Source organism: Panthera tigris, chromosome D1 (genome assembly GCF_018350195.1).
Source record: "Panthera tigris isolate Pti1 chromosome D1, P.tigris_Pti1_mat1.1, whole genome shotgun sequence".
NCBI classification, from domain to species: domain Eukaryota; kingdom Metazoa; phylum Chordata; class Mammalia; order Carnivora; family Felidae; genus Panthera; species Panthera tigris.
Window position 1 is genome coordinate 74484936 of NC_056669.1, and position 12711 is coordinate 74497646.

The window sequence follows — 12711 nt, forward strand, 5'->3', positions numbered from 1 at the left end:
AAGCCAGACACCTGGATCAAATCCAACCTCCCTATTTACTGGCTCTGTGGCCATGGACAACTTAGTCAACCTCTCTGCGCCTCTTTCCTTATCTGAAAATTTTCATTTACAATCCTACCTTACCTAACAAAGAAAGCTCGGCATGTTGCCTGCTTGGCACATGGCAGGTGACCCCCGGATAGTAGTTATTAGAAATCATCATTTAAAACAACTCCTGGGCAGGAAGATCAAAGATGAACTTTCTAGGTATGTGAATATCTCACCTGGCGGCCCTGTAGGAGAGATTCCCCCTTGCTTAGTGGGTGGAGTCCTTTATACTCCTCATTTCCTTCCACATGCAACAGAAGGAGTTGAGACTTACAGCATATTTCTGATGGGATTCATAATTTCAGGTCCTTAGAATTAAATTCGGGTCTGATTTTCCAGGAGGGGGCGATTAACAACTGCAGCGGCTTCCGTCTGCAGAGTTCAGGTGCTGTGATTGTAATTTGTAACCAGCACCTTCCCATTTGGCTCCTTTGCGGCCATCTGGTCCCTTTAGCAGAGATCTGTTTTGTTGGCAACTATTGCACAGAGCAAATGCCACGGGAAAGTCGAAATTTACCCGTCAGAGCTCAGTGCACCACGGAGATTCCCTTCTTAGGCCCCACAGAATGATCATCTCCGACCCTGCCTCCCCCCTCACTGGTCCATTGCCAACACTCCTCCATGGGGATTTTCTAGGGCTATGATTATTTTATTGCCAAGAATCAGAATAATTATAACTTTTGGAGGGATTTCCTAGGAAAAGATACACTTAGATTTATGCAGAAATCTAAGAAGAGGTTTGGAACCTGAGCATTTTATGCGGTTTTAGATGCGAACATGAGTTTCATTTCCCTCAAAAATACTTAGTGTCTACCTGATGCTTACTTCGTTGATGATGATGATGATGATGATGATGATGGTGAAAGCTACCATTAATTGAGCAACAGGCAATGTGCTAGGTATTTTACAAACATCTCTTCTGATCAGCCCAGTTGGAAGGGACTGCTTGGATCATTGTTTCTTTTCAAGCCATAGCTTGAGATCCACTAATGGGTCATGAAACCAATTTGAAGAACTGGAACCAGCATTTAGAAAATGAAATAGGGCAAAATGATATGAAGTAGAATAGCAAGTATCAGAGAGCATTTCTAGTAGGAAGGGGAAGAATGTTGCAAGAAACGTGTGTCTCAGTTATGAACATAATGTGTGTGTTGGGGTATGAAGTTATGATGGAAAATAGATTTCTTCCTGGGGGTTGGGTGAGAGTAGTGTGAACACAGCAGGCCTCCTTCAGTGGTTCCCAAGCTTTTGTGTACATGAGAATCACCTGGAAGCCTGCTAAAGCGGCAGGCTTGACCCCTCTCCAGCGTTTCTGTAAATGGGGCTGGGTAGGGCCTAAAGATATGTTAACATGTTTCCAGTTGCTGCTTCTGCTACCTCCAAGCTATGTTTGAAAATTACTGACCTAATTATCCCCGTCTCATAGTTGAGGAGGCTGAGATTCGGAGAGATAAAGTAACTCACCATGGTCCACCGTTGGTACGATTAAAGAGCTAGAATTCAGATCCAATCAGCCTGACCCCAAAACTGTAAACCTTGCCAGCCTTACTTTGGTTTTGGAAATAATCTGTCTTCAACGATTGGATCTGGCAGGAATTTCTCACTGTGTATTTTGTGTGTGTTTGCATTTTCGAAGTCCCATGTGAACAGCCCAAGGTAGAAGAAACATGGTATTTGCAAGTCTAACCCCCGCACTATCCAGATGAGGGCCTAACACCCAGACTGGGGGAGCGATTTGAAGATCATATCGCTTTTGAGTAGCACAGGCTGGATGAGAAGCCAGGCAGCATCTTTCATTTACATCAAGCTTTGCAAGCCCACGCTACCGCACTCTGTTAATTTCCTTCCTGCTTGGGTCTTAGTTGGAGTCTTGACACACGCATTGCTTGGTTCATTGAAGATCCCAAGGCCAGGAGGAAGCCCCGCTGTTCAGGAACATTCCCTATATCAACTTTGTTTCTGGAAGGGCACTCATAAAGGCCAAACTTTGGTACTTCCTGGGCTGGGACAATGAGTATAATATTGAGAGTACAGTATTGAAAGGGTACTTGAATACAGAACTCAGAGTACTGTATTGAGTATCGTATCAGATGATACTTTTCTTCTAAGTTTAGCTGAGTTGAAAGAGGAGTAGCTATGGGACTAGAAAGAGCTGGGTTAAATCCTGGGTCTATTACAATGTGATCCTGAGCCATCTACTGAATTTTCTCCAGGTTCTGATTTGCCGTTTTTTTGTATAGGACTAAAAATACGTATAACCTCATAGGAATCCTTTGAAAATTAAATAACATACAAAAACCACTTAATGGTATTTGGTGGTTAATAAGTCCTCAATAGATAGCAGCTACTATAGTCTCCGTTTGTCAACTCACAAATGTTTACTGAGCACCTACTCTGTTCCGTGCACTGTTCTATGTATGCCAAAGCTACAAAGCTGACTATGGCCCTGCTCCTACCTTTAGGCAGCTCCCAGTCTATTGCTAAACTGGCATGTCTGTCTCCACTCTCGGAGTCCATGCTTGGGGCTGACAGGGTTAATTGTTTTATCATTTCACAGTGAGCTCAGTATGCAACTTTAGCATCAATCTCCATGGCAATTTGGGCAGCGTTACCCAGCAGATGAGTGAGCATAAACCACTAGCTTCTCTGCCTTCCCTAGGTTAATGAGTGAGACCCAGAAATGGACAATTATGTGATGTGCGTACACGTCACTTGGGGAAAACAGAGGTCCTCAGGAGCAGTGTGAGGGAGAGTATGATGTGTAAGACTTCCAGAAACACCTAAGTCTGGAAGGACAAATAGGAGTGATCAGGGAGAGGGGAGGACAGCATGCATGCACTCATACATATAAGACAGACAGGCAGGCAGGCAGATATCTATCTCCCTATCCCTATCTCTGGTTCTGGAGGTGAACAGGAGCGAGGAGCATTTGGGGACCTGAAGGGCGGACAGAGTGTGGGGATAGGATGTTTTTAAGATTGCAGCAGTAAGGAGGGGCCTTCCGGCCACGTTGGCATCAGCGGACCTTCTCTGTGGCTCTGGAAGCCGGCAGGTGAGCGTCCCCAGCTCCCTGTGAGGGAGCTCAGTGGCCACTGCTATGCTGCATGGGAGGGAAGGCTGAACTGATGCGGATTAACCTGGAGAAAAGAAGCCAACAGGCAAGAAATGTTCCTGCTCTGTGTGAAAACCCCTGAATCCCAAGAAAAGATTTAAGGGATAATGGAGGCATTTCTCTATTTCACATGGTAGTAATCCGGGTCCCTCAGGATCAAGCACAGAACCTGATTAGTGCTGGGCCAAAGCAGCCCAGAGCACCCGTTTCCATCACGAGCTGACTGCAGGCTACACTCTAATGGGATTGTTTGTTTAAAAAAATGCCATCCCTGCTTGAAAAGAATGTCCTTCTTGCTGAGCCCGAGCTCTGTTGCTACTGTCAGGGGACGGGACTGGAAAAGATATTTAAGGTCCCACTCTTGGGGATGATTGCCTTTGAATTTTGGCTGCAGAACTTTCTGGTTAATAGGCTTTCGAGGTGAGGGAGTAGAAAGGAAGTGACTGTATGTTGGAAAATACCCTCTGGTTAGTGCAGAGGGATGCAGAGGCAGCACCCCTCTCGGTCTGGCATTCAGACTCACACCTGCTGGACCTTGAGCAAGACTCTTCCCCTTGCTGGGCCTCAGTTTCTCACCTGCAGGAAGGAGAAGTTGGAATCATACTGTCTACATTTCCCACCATCTGTAACGTTCCTCGTTTAGACGGCAGTTGCCTGGCAGATTTAGTTCATAGGGAGTTTGGTCAGCAGAGTTTCCAGGCTCTTCTCATCCATCAGAGGGATGCATGCTGCTAAGATGCCTCATCCAAATTTGCTTCCATGATCAGAAGCAAACCATGTGGTGCAAGAAAGTTATCCGTTGCTGGCAGGTGCCTGCTGAGACCTGTGCTGCGTCCCTATAGCTGGTTTTGGGGTCTCTTGTGTCAAACTCAGAATGCACTTTCCAGGAAATACTCCATTTGGAGGTAACTTTCTTGGCCAACCTACAAAGACGCTGCTTAGCCCTCAGTGGAACGAACATAATGTTGGTTTTATGACTAAGCTGATAATAAAACTTATTTCTGTGGAGCAACCTGTGGAGCTCTTTCATGAGCTAGCCTGGAAGAGTACTTTTCTGATGGGCCTTCTGTGGACTAGTCCCATTTCTTTGGGTTGATCTGGAATAGTGTTGACTTTGACAGGCTGACTTGGGATGAAGCTATCTTGCAGGTGGACCCAGGAAACCATCTGTGAATTAGCATTTTCTGCTTTCCTTGGGGTAAGAGGACCCCAGGGGTATGTTTTCTCCTGCAGGTATGTCAACTATGGTAGCAAGGCCTGAGTGCTTCTGATTGCCCAAAGAGAAAGGAGCCCCCTGCTGGAGGGAGGACTGCCCTGCTGTCCTAGCCACAAAGATGTCAACATTTCTATTTCAAGATTCGTCTGACCTATGGATAGAGTAGAATCAAAGATCGTAATTAAAAAAAATTATTTTAAAGTGTTTTTCCTATTAAATAACCATTATCTTTCCAAAGATTTTAGTTGTTATTAAATAAATCAAATTTAATTAACCAGCTCAACAAAGAAAAAAAAAAGCCTATAACATTTCAGATTCATAATGAAAGACTAGGAAAGAAACTCTGGACTTTTTGGGTGTTAGGAAGTTCCAGGAAGGGGAACATGAGAGAAAAGTCCCCTGAGGAGGGCTTTTGAGAAAGTGATTAGACCAAGTTGATGGCTGAACTCGAAGAATAGAAGATGGTGTTGCATAAAACATTTGTTTGAGGATGTGCGGTGGGCCAGCCATCATTTATACGTAACATTTCATGTTTTCCTCAAAGCCAGCCTGCGATGTAGGTGTTTTACAGTTGGGGAAATTGAGGTTTTGCTCACGAGTAGTGGAGCTGTGGTTCAAACCCAGCTGTCTGATTCCTTTACTCTTTCTAATGTCTTAGAATTAGAGATGGCCTTTTTCCCAAGGAACGAACCCGGAAGGCAATCGGTAGAGAGGAAACGAAACAGTTAATGCTCTAGCTAGAAGAGCACCAACTGGTCCCTATAATGTATGATGCTTTCTGGAGAAACACAGGGGTCCAGAAATGCTCGTGAATGGGAGCATCATTAAAATGCAGTTCACAGTAGAGTTCATTTAGTTGAATTTCTTGTTTCCATGAGAGAGTGATGATGATGATAATATTGGTGCTGTGTGTGTTTGGTATTTTATTTAAATTTTTATAGCAACGTGCCAGATGGAAAGAGAGGCAGCATTTATAAAAGCCTTGTTGCTGCGCTGGGTGATAGGCCAAAATGATGAGTTAGACGTTTCATTTTGTCTGTAGTGGTGGGATTTCTCCTCCTGTGACCTCACTGTGGAAAATCCATTTGCACCTGTCCACAATCCTGTCCACCATCCCTTGTTTCCTCCGCCAAGCATCCCTACCGCGCCTGTCCCTGAGATGCGTCTGACAGCCACACTCGTGGGAGGGACTGTTCCCAGTTTGGGGGTGAATGGGCTCGCCCCCAGGTCCTCCTAGCTTTTGTTTGTGAAAGTCTGGGAACAAGGTAAGATGTGTGCAGGTGCCGGAGCCAGCTGCTGCTCAGAGCAGATGAGCGTTTCTTGGAAATAGTCCCAGATGATGAATGGCTCGCGTGGTACAGAGAGATGCACTGGAAAATTGTCCATTCACTGTGCCCGCTCTTTGACTCTTGAATGCACTGACGTTTGCTTAGTCTACAGCTCCGCGTGGCTCAGGAATGAGCCACACATGAAAGCTCTGGATGAGCCACGGGAGGAGCCCTGTGTAGTCCGCCGGTTAAAGCAGGGAGGGGAAAGGTTGGTGTCTGGGACATATGACTGGACAGAGATGCCACTCTCCTGCTTCCCCTCCAGTTGTAAGACATTGTAGAGAGCTTAGAAAATTACAAAGAAGAAAAGAAATTCACTTCTAGTCTGCTACTCAGACGAAAAGGATTTTTGAAAATGTATCTCCTTCTGTAAATCCAAGAATCTCTCTCTCCCTCACCCTTCTTCTCCCCCATCTATCTATTTTTCTTTCTTTTTCTTTCCTTCCTACAGTCCAAATCGGGGTCATATTGTGTGTACAATTTTGTAGCTTGATTTGTTTTCGTTTAACCTTATAGCACCCGTATTATCCCATGATATTACATTTTCTTCAGAATTTACCTTGTTTATATGCCAGGTATGATAGTTAATTTTTGGAACGATTTTTTAAGTCAGTAAGGCATAATATTCTATGAGCACACTGCAATTTAATCCATCACCTATGGCCAGACATTTAGGCTGTTTTCAGTTTTTTCAAAATAATAAATAGTATTGTGATGAGCATCTTTGAACATAAGTCTCGGTTGGCATTTCTGACCATTTTCTTAGGGAAGATTTCTAGAAGTGGATAGAAACTATGAACTTAAATAAAAGGAAAAACCACGTGTGATATTCGTGGCTTTCTCACTTTCCGGGAAGTTTGTACCAATTTACATTTTCGTTGGAGCCCAAATAGCTTGTTTCAGCGGACCCTGGATGGACGCAGATTTTTCCTTGGGAGACGGCACTGAATTTAGAGTAAGTTGGAGGGACAGACCTGATGTCCGATGCTGCCCAAAATATGTGGGAAATATCTTGTGTCTCGTGAGCGTCTGTGAATCTCTCAAGTCTTCTAATGAATCGGAATGACCTCTTGCCGCCAGGCTCAGTGTCCTGTCACTGGATGGGGCAGTCCGAGGGCAGATGGGCAAGTACCGGGTGAGCCTGAACGCCCTGCCCTGGGCTCTAGGCAGAGCAGCAGAAGACCTCACTGGATCCTGGCCTGAAGGAGGTTTCAGTCTAATAATGGAGCCCAGGCTCACCCCGGACTGAAGAAGGCCCACAGAGGGGGGCTTAAAGAAGGTGCCACATGGCCCTGCACGCTCTGTGGGAGCGTGGGAACTCAGAGAAGGGAGAGGCCATGTGGACAAGAGTCAACAGGGAAGGCTTCTGAGGGGAGGTGGGCCACGGGGCAGGCAGCAGGAGCCGTGAGGGCAGCGGTGCATGCAGAGGATTGACACGTACTGAGCCTTCTCCCGCAGACAGGCCATAGGCTTAGTGGTGGAGCAGGTTGGAGTCGGGCAGCCTCACATTCCATTCCTAGCTCCGCTACTCACTCTCTGTGTGATCCCAGACAAGCCAGTTAATTCCTCTGAGCCTCCTCATTTTTCTTCTCTGTAAAAACAGAAAAGCAGTTGCCTAGGGTTGTCCGTTAATTTCTAGGCCTGCTGTAACGGTACCATTAGCTGGATGACTTAAAACAACAGCAATTGATGTCTTCACAGTCTGGAGACCAGAGGTCCCAGGGCAAGGTGTCGGCAGGGCCATCCTCCCTCCAAAGCCACTGGGGCAGGATCCTTCCTAGCCTCTTCCAGTTTCTGGTATTCCAGGCCTCTCTTGGCTTGTGACAGCATAACTCCCATCTGCCCTCTCCTTGTGCGTCCCTGTGTCTTCACCTGTCTCTCTCCTCTCTGTGTCTCTCTCCTCTTCTTATAAGGCCACCGTTCCTTGAGGCCCCGTCCTCCTCCGATGTGACCTCGTGTTACCTGATTACAGCGGCAATGACCCTATTTCCAAATAAGGTCATATTCTGAGATACTGGGGATCAGGACTTCAGTGTATCTTTTTTGGGGACACAATTCAGCCCGTTACAGGTTGGTCAGGAGGATTGAATTGAAGTAAAACTCATAGTCCAGTGGCTGGCTGTAGTCAATCTAAAAAAAACTGGAAGCTATCATCGGAAGCTGTTATTACCGTTGCTGGGTAGAGATAGAGGCCTCTCTGTGTTGTTATTGCATTTGTGGAAGCTATTTGTCCCCCACTTTTTGAGGAGGAAATTGAGGTGCAAAGAGGTTATGTGAAATATAGATCCCATAATGGTTAAGTGCAGAGATTTGGGAGATGGAGAGCTGAAGTGTGAGTTCCCACATACTCTGTCAGTGACCCCGGAGCTGTGTAATAGGGACGATCGGACTGACCTCGTGGGATCATCATGAGCTCTCATGATGAGAGGACCAAATGAGAGAATTTCATGTAATGCTCCAAGTATAGTCCCTGCATATGGAAAGTACTCAAACACTGACAGTCATTTTGCCCACGTGGCAGAGCTGGGAGCAAACCCCAGATAAGTGCAACATCTGAGTTTCGCCCCTTCCAGGGAACCCGCTGCCTCCCAAAGGCGGATGCTCCCCTGGCTCCAGTTCTGGCCCCGAGAATGCCTATGTACGCATGCGAGTCAAGGAAAAGCTGAGGCAGGCCCCTGGGATGAGGCAGAGGTGGTGGGGAAGCCATCTCTTCAGACTGTGATCAGTGGCCTTTGCCATCAACTCTGTGGGGGTGGGGTGGGAGAAAACATGGGGCTTAAAAGATCGGCCTCTGGCTTCCAGAGGATTGGGTATCTTCTGCCGTCCCTTCCAGACTGGGCAACAAAGACCCACCATTCGTAGAGCCCAGCTTCACTGACCCCGCCAATAAAGCCATCTGGTCAACCAGAGCCATTTTCCCCGAGTGGCCAGTGGTGCTGGTGCCTGTGCTGTCTCATCTCCAGTATGTCACTATGACCTCTCATCTCACCTCACCAGGTGGACTGTCACCAGCCTGCGGGATCCTGGCAGACTTTGCCTTGGCAACTTTGGCAGGCATTAGAAAGGGCAGGTGAAGGAAGGAAGAAACCCACTGAAGTCCAAAAGTTATCTTTCTGATCTGGCCACATTTGTCTCTGGCCCTCCTGCCCTTCAACCTGTCCTATATTTTCTTGCTGGACCACTTTTAGTTAAATTTTTTTTCTTGCCGTATCGAATTTTTCCAACGAGGCGGCTCTGGCCAGCCGCACGAAAGCCCCTGGAGAGGCTCTCACTTTGATTCCCTGTCTTCTTGGAAGGAGGCAAGAATGCAAAATAAGGCAGGCCCTGTGTCTTGTCTGTCACTTCAGTATCTTTATTACTACTCAGAGAGGAGGGTTACCAGGTGACCTGCTGGTAGCTTGACGTTGAGCTTGCCTCTGGTTAGAGGGTTAGCCCAGGCCATTACCAGGCAGCCCTTCCTGTGTCTGGTGGGAATTTGTTTCCGCAGAGATTCCCTGTTTACAAAGGCCTGGGCAGGGATGAGGGAACCAACAGGAACTGACAAAAGCAGGAGCTATTCCAAGCCCTATTGAACACTATTCTGAGGGGGAGGTGGGGCTCCATGTAAAGCACTCACAAATAGGAGTCAGCTCGTTCCCCTGTGCAAGTTACTGAACCTTTCCAAATCTCCATTTATTCGTCTGTAGGTCGGAGCTAGTAATACCCTCCCCAGCAGGTGGTTGAGATGAGAAACTGTTCATAATGCCCTTGGCCAGTGCCCGGCACATGGTCGATGCCCAGCAAGTAACAGTATTACTAATGAGGAACCGCAATAACTATTTCTTGAGCACTTACTCTGTGCTGGGCGTATGTTTTTGACTTTAGGACCATCTACAGATTCAGTTCCCTTTGGTGGACGAGGCACTGTTTCCATCGTGATTGTGTCTATGCAGGACCTGAGGGGTAGAGATTAAGCAGCTGTCCGTAGTCACAAGGAGAGCAAATGAGAGAGTTGTCCTAGGACTTTATTCTTATAACCATTAGCCTCTACTGCTTCTCAAGAGTGAGTACATCACCATCCTCACTTAGGATTCACCTTTGATTTTCAACCAGCAAAGAGTAAGCGTGAAGAGGGCACTGCTTAGCCCAATCAGAGAACCTGGTAGCATTGCAGCTCCTGCTGTACCTGCTTGGGGCTGCCCTGGTACCCATCCGTCTGGCTTCCAGAGCCACCGGAACCTTCTCTTCCACTGCCATTTTCACTCTGCTTCTTTTCCCATAGGTGCTGCCCTCAGATCCTCCCTCCTATAGGCACCTTCACTGAGCACCAGTGAGATCTGTCATATTCCCAGATCTGTTGATATAAAATATGAAGGTCAAGGGGGTAAAGAGTGCTTTGCTTTAAAATTCATTTAATGTTTATTTATTTTTGAGAGAGAGAGAGAGAGAGAGAGAGAGAGAGAGACAGAATCTGAAGCAGGCTCCAGGCTCTGAGCTGTCGGCACGGATACCGACGTGGGGCTCAAACCCAAGAACCGCGAGACCATGACCTGAGCCAAAGTCAGACACTCAACTGACTGAGCCACCCAGGCGCCCCAAGAGTACTTTGCGCTTAAACTTCATTATAAATTCCTCCCATCTCCTAGATCTCGGCTCTGCTGCCGGTATTGTTGCTGCCATGTGTGTTATTAGGCAAGTCTCTTTTCATCTCTGGTTCTCAGTTTGTCTATCTGTAGAATGGGGAGATTGGACCTCAAGGCTGTTTCTCCAAGGCCCTTGTTTCTTGGTCAGTTTGGGCGGTGCTGTTCATAAATCCGGTGGTGCCTGGAGGGGAGATGAAACTCTGCCTGTACTTCAGTGGTGGAACCACCACCAAGGCAGCTGAGCCTGGTGCCGCTCCCCTACCTGAGGTGGGACCCCTCCCCACCCCCAACCCCAACCCCCCCCACCCCCCGCCCCCAGCAGCTCAGCTGTGAGGCTCGCACGAGCACCATGACGAACTGGAGGTTTTCCAGGTCTGGATGTGGAGCCCACCCTTTGTGCTGCAGGCTGGTAGGCCCCATTTTCCAGATGAGAAGACCCAGGGCCCGTGGGAATGTCTCCCCGAGAGAGCAGCCAAGCTGGGATTGGAGCCGGAGTTTCAGAGTTTGGCATTCCGGCTCAGACCCGTACCTGCCTCTTTGGTCCTGATTCTCCCAGCTATGTTTTCTGAGATCAGAGCCAGCTGAAGCCAGAAGCTAATGTGGCTTAGTGGCATCTATGTGGGTCTATTTCCTGCCAAGTCAGGCTTGCTTTGTTCATGCATCTGACAGGATCTTTGACCGTTGCTAGAATCCTTGCAGAATAGGTCAGAAATGGGCCCAGGTTGGAGGGTACAGATAGCTCAGTTCAAAGTCATTTCCATGAAATGGGCTTGCTCATACCCTGCAGGTGGGTGTATAAATCCGCACAGGCATAGGTGAAGGGGGAAGGGCTGGTAGAACTATAGCTGTTAAACTTATTTTATTTTATTTTTTTAATGTTTATTTATTTTTGAGACAGAGGGAGACAGAACATGAGTTGGGGAGGGGCATAGAGAGAGGGAGACACAGAATCTGAATCAGGCTTCGGGCTCTGAGCTGTCAGCACAGAGCCTGATGAGGGGCTCGAACCCATGAACCATGAGATCATGACCTGAGCTGAAGTCGGATGCTTAACCGACTAAGCCACCCAGGCACCCCTAAACTTATTTTAAATGTATTTAAAAGTGCCTACCCAATGACTTTGAACATTAGTATATACTTTAAGCTGTTTTTCTTATTTTTTAAAAAAATTTTTTAACATGTATTTATTTTTGAGAGAGACAGAGACAGAGTGCAAGCTGGGGAGGGGCAGAGAGAGAGAGAGAGGGAGACACAAAATCCAAAGCAGGCTCCAGGCCCCGAGCCATCAGCACAGATCCCTACACAGGACTTGAACTCACGAATTGCAAGATCATGACCTGAGCCAAAGTCAGATGCTTAACCAACTGAGGCACCCAGGCACCCCATACTTAAAGCTGTTTTTTAGAGAAACTTCAAATCAAATGGATCTAAATAGCACTCAAGTTAACTTTTCTTTCCTTTAAAAGCTGCAAATGATCTCTTTATGGCTAAACCTGCTGGGTCCTGTTGGTCAGAACCTGGCCACTTGTACTTCACCGTGCACGGGCCTGGGAAATGGGGCTGCTGTTCTGGAAGTGGGTGTGGAGGATGCTGAATCGCCTGGGTTCCTTCATCAGGGCTGACGTAACCATCCCTAGCTGCTGGAAATATCGGGGACTGATGGTACACAGCGGTGTCTCTCTGGTCATTGCCCAGAGTTGCAGGGAATCGTCTTGCCCAAGATCACACTCCCTTGAAGAACAGAGGCTGGAGGCCCTGGGTGGCTTAGTCAGTTAAGCGCCTGACTTCAGCTCAGGTCATGATCTCGCGGTTCATGAGTTCAAGCCCCGCGTCGGGCTCTGTGCCAACAGCTCAGAGCCTGGAGCCTGCTTCAGATTCCATGTCTCCCTCTCTCTCACACTCTATCTCTGTCTCTCAAAAATAAATAAACTTAAAAAAAAAGTAAAAAAAAGAAAAAAGGCTATTTTTGCCAATAATTAGATTACACAGGCATAAAAAATGCTCCCAGGAGAACTTCTGCCTGCAACACTCCACACCAGAGACAGTTTCAGGGAGCCCAAATGAAGAAATCTGTGCTCTGTACCAGAAGAGAGGTAGAAGGATGCCAGGAGCAAGTCTTCCCTGTCGCCTGCTGCAATCCCATTTCTCATATCGGCTCTGAAAAAAATACTTGCAAATGTGCCCCAGAACAGGGTGCAGGCCACTCCTGCAGCGTGGTCGGTGAGGGCAAAAACTGAACAGCTAACAAATCACGGTGTGGCTATATTATGGAACATGTTAAGAAGACTGAGAAAGTTCTAGATTTGCTGCCTTCTATATTCTCCAAGAGTTTATTGAGTATAAAAA

At 47.2% G+C, this 12711-nt stretch overlaps 1 long non-coding RNA gene across 1 annotated transcript in view; it reads left to right on the top strand.

Annotated features, from left to right (window-relative positions):
* LOC122231086 overlaps window positions 1-12711 on the top strand; it is a 204550-nt gene that overhangs the window by 25354 nt on the left and 166485 nt on the right. The window lies entirely within an intron of this gene.